Below are 9216 nucleotides of genomic sequence, written 5' to 3' on the forward strand. Positions count from 1 at the left end.
TGGTGCTCTTTCCCAAGTTCCCTCCATGTTGCCAACTTCATGTTCTGTCTATCACTTATCTTTTAACCAGAGTCACATACAGTTGCCTCCATTTTCTCAAGTTCATGTTCTATGCCTTTCTTTTCTTCAACCGGAGTGGTTTCAAATTCTTTCTCATCCTTGATGCCATCTATTATCTCTTTGCAACCTCGTCTCACTCATTTGTCACATAAGCAGCTTTATTTTACCTCTTTCTCTTCCTCTTCCTCTTCCTCTTCTCATTCCTTGATCTCAGGGAGAGATCTCTTGTAAGTGGGGGAGAGTTGTGATAGCCCGAGACCGACGCTCCAGAAGCCTCCCGCTATTTTCGCTGTAGCCGCATTAATTATTTGGTTGTGCTATTAATCATCACATCATTTGCATTGCATCGGCACTCCGTTGCCATCATTTTTTCAAAACTTGCATCCGTCCGTACTTGCCACTTCTCTCCGTGGTCTTCATTGATCGTTCCGAGTCCAACCACACACTTGCACGTGCCCCAACATCGTTAAATAATTATTTTCAAAGTGGGATTAAAATGTTCTCGGAATGGGTTGAAAGTTTACGTGTGGTCTTAATATTATGTAGGTAGACCACCTGCCAAATTTTCTCGCATTCAAAAGTCGTTTGGTACCCCAACCTTTAAACTAGAGGCACTATATGTGGATAAACATAGGACGTTTTAATAATAAAACGTGTTGCCGGGCTACCCTATTTCCCTCTCATCTCGGCCCAACAAATCTACATAGCCCACCTAAACCTACCCTAACCACCCTCCGCTCCAAAGCCTTCCGATTGTGATCGGAGGGCTAGAAAAACCCCACAAAACCCTCAACCCTCGCCATCCCTGCCTATTTAAGCAACCGCTACCCTACCTAATTTGCAACCCTACCCCTCTTCCGCATTTTCCATGCGCAGCCTCTCCACCGCCGCCACTTGTCCACCTTCTCCATCCTCCAGCCGCCGTGGCCCTGTGAACCGATCATGGACCCGCTTGAACCCATCGGGGCCCGAGCCAGCTCACGCGCCGCCACCATTAGTGCTCGCCTCCGCAGCTCGCGCCCGAGCTCCTCTCACCATGCCGCCTGCTCACCCTCGCGGGAGATCTCCTGTTGACCGATGAGCTGCCAGAGACCGCAACCGGAACAGGCCGACCTCGCCGCCTCCTCTCCTTTCTCCTCCATTTCTCTCCATTTCCACTCTAACCCTCTCTCTATTGCAGTCATGGATAGGCGCCATGGACGCCACCCAAGCTCGGAGCTCATGCCGCCACCTTGCCTCGCTGCCGCCTCGGGCCAGATCCGGCGGCCATGGCCCCTCCCGCGGCCGGATCCTGCCCGATCTGCCCACCTGCGCCGCTCCCCTACTGTTCGTCGACCCCGCCGCCGCGCCGAACCGTCGCCATGGCCTCTGCTTCGCCCGCTGGTACGCCCTCATCTCAGGATCCGCCAAGCCTTCCAACCAAAGAACATCTGGAACCGCTCCATCCTAGTTTTCCTGTGAGGTCGAATTTTTCCTTGTCCTCAGATTTTTCACATCAGATTGCATTTTGTGATGATGGTAACTTTGTGCATGTTTGTCCGATGGAAATGATCTTTCTATGAAAACTGATCTACTCTTTGTGGGCTTAATGATGGTTGCATTTGCATCCTTCATAGGATTCATCTACATGTTGTAATCTCTGTTGCAAAAGTGCATCATGTCGTAATCTACATAAAATTGTTAAAACATTCAAACTTACGTTGATCCTTGCCACCAATCCATAACTCATAAGCATATGATTCCTTAAGGTGTTTTCCACTATGAAATGTTTATTTTAATGCGATGCCCATGGATGCCATGTCAATTTTCTTTAGCATGTCTATTTCTTGCTCTTAAGTGGCTATCATGGTATAAATACATTCTTATTAACACAAAGTTCCATTTTGTAAAAATCATAGTAATTAATAAATTCATCCTATGAATTTGTGCCTATGAAGTAAAATGAACATTGCAATGTATAATGCATGTACATATATTATTCATAAATATTGAAATTGGTTTACTTAATGTTTAGTGCATCTCATTCAGCATCATAATTTTACTGTTTTGGAAATCCCGGATTTTCCCGAAGTCCTAGAACTTAGCAAAACATTGAATTTTGCATAAATCATATTAAATTAACCATGATGCCTATGAACCCGAACCTTATATGAAAATTGTAGCATGTTCAAGCAACAATAAATGCAGATCCTTTTCATATGTTTTAACAACATGCATATTGATGTTCCGTTGCTCCCAAGTAGGCATCTTGCTGTTTTGGCAGATTACAATCAACACAAGTTGTTCAGGTATGTGATAGATTATGTTATATGTATCCAGTTTACTTGATACTGTTCATGTAAACATACATGCATCTAAAATTGTAATTGTTTCATTCTAGGCAATGTATTTGGTTACAGATATGGGAACACATTTGATTAACTAAAGAAATGATGGTTGTGATCCACTCTTATAAGATGCCAAAGCCTTTTGCACCAAAAATGGCATTCAGATACTAAATATGGATGCCATCTTTATTAAATGGGGGAAAATCAAGAAAAGGTGGGACAAACAGTGTCACTATTGATCATTTCTTCCATGTGGTGACCTTCTATGATGTTATAGACTCCATCGCCACAAAGGTTGATCATCATTTTAATGAGGTATCTTCAAAGTTGCTCTAGGACTTCTCTTGTCTTGACCATAGAGACTCGTTTTCTAGGTTCAATGTGAAAAAGCCTGAGACTCACTTAGATTTATCAAGAGTATTTCTCATAGTATGAACGTGAACCTATAGAAGATAACCTTGAGTTATTCATTATTCGTACGAGAAGAATTGAAAACATGTCATGATATTGCAAGCTTGGCTAGAAAGATAGTTGAACTTGAATGATACAACATGTTTCCTATGATTTATCTCCTCATTGAGTTGGCATTGCTAGTACCAGTAGTGACGAAAACAATTACAAGAGCCTTCTCAGCAACGAAAATCCTTAAGACCGAGTTGAGCAACATGATGTCCGGTGGTTGGCACTGCTATTCGGTGGTGTGTTACATTGAGCGAAGAGGGATATTCAAAAGTCTTCATCATGGTAAATTAAGAAAGATTTTCAAAAAGATGGTAGGGCATTACCATTGCCTGGGTCTTCTAGACATCATTGAAAGTTTCATTATTGGTATGTTTTCGATTAAAGAGTAAAATTTCTTGCTGTGTTGCGTTAGTGGGATTTGATATGCCTCGTCGAGAATAGCTATGTTTTGAACATGATTGAGATTTATCATATTTGGTGAGAACTGCTAAAAATGGGATGATTTCTATGCATGTTTATGAATCTCGGAGGATTATAAACAAAATCTAACACTAGTGTTTGATATTTTTAATAGCTAGATACATATTTTTTAGTTGTTTGGATTTACATCTTTGAGGTTAGCTATAGTTGGTTTTTTAGCAAAAGCTATAGTTGGTAAAATTTATAAGAATAATATCCCAAATCAAGGGTAATTATTTTGGTATTGATTAACAGCTATACATGGGCCGAAAATGTACAATGGTGGTCTACACGCGTCATGTACATCTATATGACAATGAACCCTCAAACAAATCTCTCTTCTTTTGACAAAAATAATCAATTTATGATGTAGCAGTAATTTGACAACTAAAAAATGACCCAGGTCAACAAAAAATGGTCGGGTTTCCGTGGTGCGTGTCATGATTTTAAGATCAACGGTCCATGCATGTTGTCATGATCCAATATTAATTTATCGCCAAGATCTTTGGAGATTTTCTCTTTTCTATAGTCACTACTAATTATAGGGATTAATAATATCTATCTTTAGAGTTGCCGATGCTCTTTTTATACTCTAACCTCACAGATTTCGTTTCACATCATATCCGTACGAGTTTTCCTCGCCTTCGTTGATCTTAACTAGCAAATCCTAACCTTAGACACAAGTGGGTAATATTTGTCAAGCCGAGTGACACCACGGAGACCATGGATGTCAAGTACCACAACGGCTTCGTCAAGAAGGTGAGGCAGGCGGCCATTGTGCCGGCAGTGGAAGGGGTGAAGTACAAGGAGTGCGGCAGGAATCATGCGCTGACTAGTGGTGGGCACGTCGTGGACGGCTGCGGGGAGTGAATACCGTTGGGGGACCTCAACCTCGCTGACGCGTCGTCATACAAGTGCACGACATGCGGATGACACCACAACTTCCACCGCAAGGTGATGATGGAGAGGTCACCGCCGTTGTCGCCCATAGCAAGAACCGTCATAGTAGTTGAGCCTAACTGCAAAAAACGCTAACATAAAAAAACTTGGCATGGTAGCTGAAAAATGTCCCTTGGTAGACGAAAAACGTCTAACACTGGTGTGTGATGCTGGTGGGAGGAGACGGGAAGGTCCGACAGCGGAGGAGAATGCATCAGAGGTGTTGTGGCCGTTGGGTTACTTGCGCTTATTTTTGTGCCTCCAGTTCCTGAAGACGTCCTTACTGATGCCATTGTCATGGCACCTCGCTTCAATGATGTCCTTATCGCGCTTCTCCCGGCGCCACCCTAGGTGCTTCGACAGCTCCTGCATGCGCATCTTCTGGTAGGCAGTGAACATGGTGCGGGACCACTTCCACGCCGACATAACCACATGGGGCGGTGGTGCCGTCACCGGCGAGAGCTGGGCGGGGAGCCTCTGGATCTGCAGTGCCCCCAGCGGGCGGCTGTGTCATGGAGAAAAGATGTACGTAGGCAGCTGCTATGCCATCGGTGTCGGAGGATACACAGTTGGAGGCTGATGTGGTGGGGAGATGGAGCTCGTCGTCATACTCCGTGGCATCCGAGTCATACTCCGTGCCATCCGAGTCGGTGTCAGAGTCTGTGACCGGGAGCCAGTCCTCCGGTGTCTGCTCCTCCTCGCGCTACGGCTGGCCATGGAGTACGATTGCAGCCATGGGCGGTAGCAGCAGCAACCTCTCCATCATCACCTCGCGGTGCAAGCTGTAGTGGGAGCCACATGCCGCCCATTTGTATGACGATGCGTCGGTGGGGTTCAGGTCCCCATACGGCATCCACTCCCCGCAGCCGTCCACGACTTGCCCACTGGTAGCCAGCGCGTGGTTCCTACTACACTCCTTGTACTTCACCCCTTCCACCGCCAATGTCACGACCGCCTGCCTCACCTTCTTGACGAAGCCCTTAGGGTACTTGATGTCCATGGCCCCCTTGGTATCACTCGGCTTCACAAAGATTACCCACTAGTGTCTAAGGCTTGGATTTACTAGTTAGGATCAACGAAGGCGAGGAAAACTCGTAAGGATAGGATGCGAAACGAAGTCTGTGAGTTTAGGGTATAAAAAGAGCAACAATGACTCTAATGACAGATATTATTAATCCATGTAATTAGTAGTGACTATAGAAAAGAGAAAATCTCGAAAGACCGTAGTGATAAATTAATATTGGATCATGACAACGTGCATGGACCGCTGATCATAAAATCAAGACAGGCACCATAGAAACCTAACCATTTTTTGTTTGACCTTGCTCATTTTTTAGTTCTCAAATTACTGCTACATTGTCAATAGATTTTTTTGTCAAAAATAGCTTTTTGCAGGGATCTTCGTCACATAGATGGACAGGACGCGTGTAGACCACCATTGTACATTTTTTGCCCATGTATAGTTATTAATCAATACAAAATATAATTACCCTGGATTTGAGATGTTATCCTATATAACAACCACCCCCACTAATCTATTTATCTTGACATGCAGCATATCGGCCTCAACATGTATGCCCCACATGTGCCACCATCTGCCACGTCAGCGACTCTTTACATGCAGCGTTCAGTTACCAATGTGCAGAACCGACTGTCCACCTGCCTTCTGTCCGTTTCCACTTTCCAGCCATAAATCGTGGATGCCTCTCTCCCTCCCTCGGAAATAAACACAAACCGATCGACCTCTCTCCCCCAGAAAAATTGACGCCAGTTTTCTCCTTGGCTACAGGTGCAGCAGGTCTGCAGGTGGGAGCCGATCTGTGCATCAAGGGTCCTCCCATGGCACGTCCGTTGGTGCTGCTCGCCTCCGCGGTTCTCTAAAATTCTCTATGGTATGATCCCCCTTGGCCCTTGTAGGTTTGGTGCCATATGTGCCCTAGTCCTCCCCTCCCGTGTGTGTCTCTATTCAGGCTAAGACAGCTTCGGCGTAATTGGGGAGGTCAGTACCGGCCGGTTCCAATAGAATCGGACCAGCTATAGGTGAGTTTCCAATCTGAAGATCGCTTTCTTTTCATCCTGTAAAGAATGAATTGGACGATGCCGGACAGAGCCTCACCCATGGCGTGGAGGGGTTATTAATACATATATTTGCCTTGAAGGAACGCCCAGTGTACCCGAGTCCAATCAGGTCACCATGCCATCAAATTTTCAATATTTTTCCTTCTCATGCTAGAGGGAACGCATTGGTGTGACGAAGCAGGGCCTCAGCCATGGCGTTGAGGTTTTTCTTTTGGCTTGGAAGGAACGCCCAGTGTGCAGGAGTCCTTTCATCTCAATTTAGAACTCTGATGTTTCTAACAGTATGCAAGTTTCTAAATTGCTCCATTGAATAGATTAGTATACAAAGTGCTCTTCCCATCAGGTTATTCTCAGCCATGGTGTGGATATTTTTATTTTGGCCTAGAAGGAACGCCTAGTGTACATGTGTCCTTTCCTGTGAATTTAAAACTATGATATTTCTATTAGTATACAAGTTTGTACATTGCTCCATTGAGCAGGTTAGCATACAAAGTGCTCTTCCCATCAGCTTATTATATATGTAAGTGCTACAATTTCAATCCATCATTCGGTATGCCTTTAATTGGCAAAGTTTATGATAGATATAGAAGCATCCGAATTTAATATCTTCGTATCTTAAATATGTTAGAATTTTAGCTGCTATTTTATTTGTGAAACACATATAAGTAGATTCATGTTGACCGATTCATATAATGATTTGCTAATGTGGCCAAATAAGTTATTTCATGCAGTACATTCTGCGTGCTTCTTTACATATTGTTGTTAATTAATTGCCCTAAGAGATCTTGATTTTGCATTTGTATAAATTTTTCTTGCCTGCTGCATCCTGCCCATTTGGAGATGGTAAAATAACTTATTATGGAGCCAATCTATTTTGTAATTGTGCATGTTTAGTGTTCAGTACAGCTGTTTCAATACATTAGGATACGTCAATTTTCACAGTCGAAAAAATACTCTTTAATGTTTCCCTTAGTTTTGTTACAACATCTCCATAAGATATACATGATTTTGGTTAGTCCATTCCACATTTTCTGCCATAGGTATTGGAAATTTAAATATGGTTATTTTGTTGATGCAATTCCAAATTAATTGCGGTGGTTATTTGTATCGATCCCAAGTCTAACTGAACATAGTTCCTTTTTGTAGGTAACTTCTGTAGCTAACATTTAACATTCATACTGGTGAGGATGGTTTCTTCATATATGGAGTGTTAAGGATAAGACACCGGATATCACCGAAACATATTACAACAATTTCATGCAGCAACGCGCGGGGTATTATTTAGTTCTTATAAATCTTACCAACTATAGCTTTTGCTAAAAAAACAACTATATAGCTAACCTCAAAGATGTAAATCCAAACAACTAAAAAATATCAAACCCCGGTGTCAGGTTTTGCTTATAACCCTTCGAGATTCATAAACGAGCATAAAAATCATCCCTTTTTTGTCATTAATCACCAACTATGATAAGTCTCAAGCATGTGCAAAACATAGCCAAAAATAATTTCGACGGGGCATATCAAATCCCACTAACGCAACACAGCGAGAATTCTTACTCAATAATGTGAAACATACCGATAATGAAACTTTTAGTGATGTCTAGAAGACCTAGGAAATGGCAATGCCCTGTCATCTTTCTGAAAATCATTCTTAATTTTGCCACGATGAAGACTTTTGAATATCCCTCCTCGGTCAATGTAACACACCATCAAATAGTTAAGCCAGCCACCGGACATCATATTGCGCAAGTCGGTCTTAATGATTTTCGTTGTTGAGAAGGCTCTTTCAATTATTGTAGTCACTACTGGTACTAGCAATGCCAACTCAATGAGGCGATAAATCATAGGAAACATGATGTATTGTTCTAGTTCAACTATCTTTTTATCCAGGCTCTTGATAAATCTCTATGAGTCTCAAGCTTTTTCACATTGAACCCAGAAAATGAGTCTCTAGGGTCAAGACAAGAGAAGTTCTAGAGCAGCTCTGAAGATACCTCATAAAAATGATGATCAGCCTTTGTGGCGATGGAGTCTATAGCAGCATAGAAGGTGTTCACATGGAAAAAATGATCAATAGTGACATTGTTTGTCCCACCTTTTCTTGATTTTCCCCATTTAATAAAGATGGCATACATATTTAGTATCTGAATGCCATTTTTTGGTGCAAAAGGCTATAACATCTTAAAAGAGTGGATCCCAACCATCATTTCTTCATTCCCATATCTGTAACCAAACACATTGCCTAGAATGAAACAATTACAATTTTGGATGCATGTATGTTTACATGAACAGAATATCAAGCAAACTGGATACATATAACATAATCCATCACATACCTGAACAACTTATTCAACAACCAAAACCCAACTTGGACAAGACAACATGACCAAATTTATCATCCCATCGGCCGTGCATAAAAAGATATCAACCTAATGAATAAGTCATATACTTTTGTGCACCATATTCCAACCAAACAAAGGCTACATTACGTAGTTTCACATATGAACCAAGATGTCATCCATATTTGTTTTCCTAAATCTACAACACAATCACTACTAACTACAATTGCATAATACAAGTTGTTTAAAATTCATAGAAATATACCTCTGACTCTCCCCTTTTCCATTGGCTTTTTCTAGCCCCTTACCTCTCTATCTTCTGTCGGGTGTTGGCAACAAACACAACAAGGCACTGCACCATACCGATCATGAAGGATGTGAAGCTTGCTTCCACTACCTGCTCGGCCCCACCCTCAATCGACACTCGTTGCGCAGTACACCCTACACAGTTGCACCCAACCACCCGCTTGCTCGAGGCCCTTATTTGTCGTTAACTGTCATGTTGTGTGATGGTATGTGGCGTCCTAGCCCGCCGCCACCCTAGCTAGGTT

At 42.7% G+C, this 9216-nt stretch overlaps 1 pseudogene; it reads right to left on the minus strand.

Moving 5' to 3' along the window:
• Positions 1-4484: 4484 nt before the first annotated feature.
• On the minus strand, positions 4485-5247 carry LOC123157652 (zinc-finger homeodomain protein 9-like; annotated as a pseudogene).
• Between the last annotated feature and the right edge of the window lie 3969 nt (positions 5248-9216).

The sequence above is a fragment of the Triticum aestivum genome, chromosome 1D, assembly GCF_018294505.1.
Source record: "Triticum aestivum cultivar Chinese Spring chromosome 1D, IWGSC CS RefSeq v2.1, whole genome shotgun sequence".
In the NCBI taxonomy this organism is placed as follows: domain Eukaryota; kingdom Viridiplantae; phylum Streptophyta; class Magnoliopsida; order Poales; family Poaceae; genus Triticum; species Triticum aestivum.